Source organism: Lactuca saligna, chromosome 5 (assembly GCF_052625555.1).
Source record: "Lactuca saligna cultivar CGN05327 chromosome 5, ASM5262555v1, whole genome shotgun sequence".
Taxonomy (NCBI): domain Eukaryota; kingdom Viridiplantae; phylum Streptophyta; class Magnoliopsida; order Asterales; family Asteraceae; genus Lactuca; species Lactuca saligna.
Genome location: NC_136421.1, coordinates 283,852,660 through 283,856,083, shown reverse-complemented (window position 1 = coordinate 283,856,083; position 3,424 = coordinate 283,852,660). Strand labels below are relative to the sequence as shown.

The 3,424-nt window shown below is 36.1% G+C and overlaps 1 non-coding gene across 1 annotated transcript; it reads right to left on the bottom strand.

Annotated features, from left to right (window-relative positions):
- Positions 1–469: 469 nt before the first annotated feature.
- LOC144999129 (small nucleolar RNA R71) lies at positions 470–576 on the bottom strand. The gene has a single exon (XR_013660650.1). It is a non-coding gene; the product is annotated as a small nucleolar RNA R71 (small nucleolar RNA).
- Positions 577–3,424: the final 2,848 nt, after the last annotated feature.

The window sequence follows — 3,424 nt, the reverse complement described above, 5'->3', positions numbered from 1 at the left end:
ACCACAACGTGATTGACGACCTGTCCGTTTAGTTTATTATTTTTTGTTACTTTTTACGCGTTGGTTTATTACAGTTATATTTCAAGACAATGGATATCACGTGAATGATGATGGGAACATACAAGAAGCAAGTGCACAACGATTTAGAATTAGGACATACTCACCCCGAAATTCCAATAGAAACCAAATTCGATCTCAAAGGCCATATTTTAGTGATACTCAAGGACATTCCATTCTCCAGAAAAGATTATGAAGATGCATTTAATCACATCAAAGAGGTCAAGGACATTGCCAATTGCTTTAATGTTCCAAATGTACCGCATGGAACAATTTTGCTCAGAATGCTCCCATTAACCTTCCCGGGAGATGCAAAAATTTGGCTAAAAACACTTGCACTGGGAGTAGTTATTACTTGGAAAATCTATGCGAAGCTTTCATTGAGCAATTCAGTCCACCATCAAAAATATCAAAGATCGAGAAAAGGGTAGTAAATTTTCAACAATATGATGGTGAATCCTTGTTTGAAGCGTGGGAGAGGTATAAAGGCATGCTTATGAATTTCCCCCAACACGATCTGAATGTGCAACAAGAAAGTGGTTATTTTGTACGATGGGGTTACTTTTACAACAATACAACTGCTTGAATCTCAAGGACCAATGATGAACAAAGAACCAACTACTATTAAGGAATTGATCGAAGAATTTTCAAAACGTTCGCGCGAATATCATACTCCATGAGAAGATTTTACATGAGGAGAAGCAAAATTAGATAGAGGTAATGACAATGTGGCAAAGGTTTTAGAAAATATAGAATCAATGGACCAAACGATGATGAAGATGGATCAATCCATCCATGTAATCCATGTTGGATGTGACAATTGTAGTAGTCCTCATTTAACAAAAAAATGTAACCTTGACGAGGACGAAAACTGGAAAGTTCATGCTTGCTACTCTAATGGAGATAGATATGAAGAGAATTGGAAGAAACCAAAGAAGGAATGGATGCCCTATTATTAGTATTAAAAAGAGAAGGAGGAAAAGTATATGCAACAAAGTCACGGATCTTACCTAAAGGAACAATCGGTTCCCATAAAGAAAAATTATTTTGAATACATGCGTACTCGATACGTGGCCACATCAAAAAGAGGCACGGTGTAAATGATGTTGTAATTCAAACTCAACAAATCTCCATACATAATACTGAGCAACATATTGGTGAACTCTTGAGACAATTTAATGAGCGATTACTCGGATCTCTTCCAAGCAACACGGAACAAAATCCAAAGGCACATGTCAAGGACATCACAACAAGGAGTGGTAAAATTATTAATCCTATGACACCTAATTCTAACGGTAATTCAGAAGTTGTGAAGGAACCGGAAGTTACAATTCAAGCGAAGGACTCTAAACCGCAACCACAGCATGGTGCAGATCTAACCACGAGGTGGACGCCAGCTGAAGTAAATAAAAATCCTCGGGTCAAGCCATATTAGCCACCACTACCATTTCCAAGCCATGCAAAGCAAGACAAGCAAGCCAAAGACTGTAAGAAGTTCCTGGAGAATATAAAGCCCTTCCAGTTTGTTGGGCTATATTTTTGGTTTATGCTTTGGTTTGCATGTTTTATATGGTTCTTGGTGGGCTTAGTGTGTTTTTGGTGGGCCTTTTATGTTTGGGCTTTAGGTTATCGGTCTTAGTATAAATATGGTATTGTATAGTCATTTGGGGCTAATGCATTTTTGGTGAGTTGGAGTCTATTCATGGTTGAAGAGTAATTGAATATACTTGACAATTAATCAATAGAATTGTGTGCATTCATTTTGAAACATATTCTGGATATATTTCATTGTTTGTTTCGTATCATAGTTTGATTAAGATTCCGCATTTATCAAACTATTGCATTAGTACCTTGATAGATCTGAGTTCAGGGACTTATAGGTGGTATCAAAGCCTTAATTATGACTTAAGGCTGTTTTAGGTATCAATTGCTTTCGAAACATTATTTTGTTTGTGGTGTTTTTGGTTTGTGTTGAAAGAAGAAGGATGTTTGCTGTTCTTTGTGTTCATATTCTTCTTGGTGTTCTTCACCAATTTTGGAGGATATCACGTGGGAAATTGTTTTTGGTAATTTACCAAAATTTTGGGATTCAATGGATAAGGAAACTCGATCAAAAACCTCGTTTTTAGCTAGGTCTCACAGTTTTCGGCAGCTACGGGTGTTTTCGGTACAAAGGTAAAAGGGAAGAATTCTCGGCCAAAACATATGGTTCTCGGCGAACTATTTTCGATCAATCTTTTGACTTTTAGGGATTTCGTTCAAAATTTTGAGCTTCAAGGTTTTTGGTCAACAAGGTGTTGACTATTGGTGTTTTCAGTCAGAGAGCATTTATTTTGGTTTTCGGTTAAAATCAATCAGTGTCCAGTTTGTCGGTAAATAATGAGTTCTTACAATAGTACCAAGGAGGTTAATGAAGCCTCATGCTCTCAGTCATGTGAAAGTAAAATAAATAAATATAATAAACAAAATGAAATATTAATTAGAGAGGTTTTTTACCTTAAAAATGAAATATATGAAATCAAGAAAGTAAACAAACCGCTTAAGGAAAAATTAGAAGCACAAACTAAATATTTAAGCAGTATTAGAGAAGAATACAACATCAAATGCGCTCACTATCGCTTTACCAAGGAGAAAATTGCAAACTTAACTGCCGAAGTTGATGCATCAAAGGCTAAATTTAAGGAGGCTGAATTTATTTTTAACTAATTCAATGTGTCAAGTGAGATTTTGATTCAATGATAGAAAAAAATTAAAATGGAAAGACAAACAAAGTGAGGGTCTAGGGTATCACAGTGTATCACCTCCCTTCAATGATAAGTATACTCCAACTTCTGAAACCATAGAGATAGAAAAATATGTTCAACATGGTCAGCCTACTGTCCCCGTTTCAGTTAAGATCGAACAGTCCGGCCAAAATGAGAGTATTAATGTGAACGATACTAATGCCTCTACTTCATGTGCAGATAAAAGAACAGTACAAGATGGGTTCGAGCTAAAAAAATAATTCTAGTTCTACTGAAAATGCTTCAAAATTTTGTAATGATAATAATCCCACTGTTGAAAAATTCAAGCCACAAAAACCTGTTAAACAATCTAATAAATGTGCATGTGCTTGTGCTTGTGCTTGTGGAAGTTCTTCGAAACAAACCCCAGTTGGACAAGGACCAAGTCACAATCTTATTTATTTGAAGAGACAAACTTATTTTATATGTGGGACTCCCGGTCACAGAATGGTTAAACCTGACTACAGATGGGTACCAAAAGTTTCAACTCCCAGATCACCTGAAAATTCTAACATTTCTTCATTTTCTGTGTTTGATAAATAGGATATGACTTGGGAACGCGTATCATGCGTGGATGGCAAAGG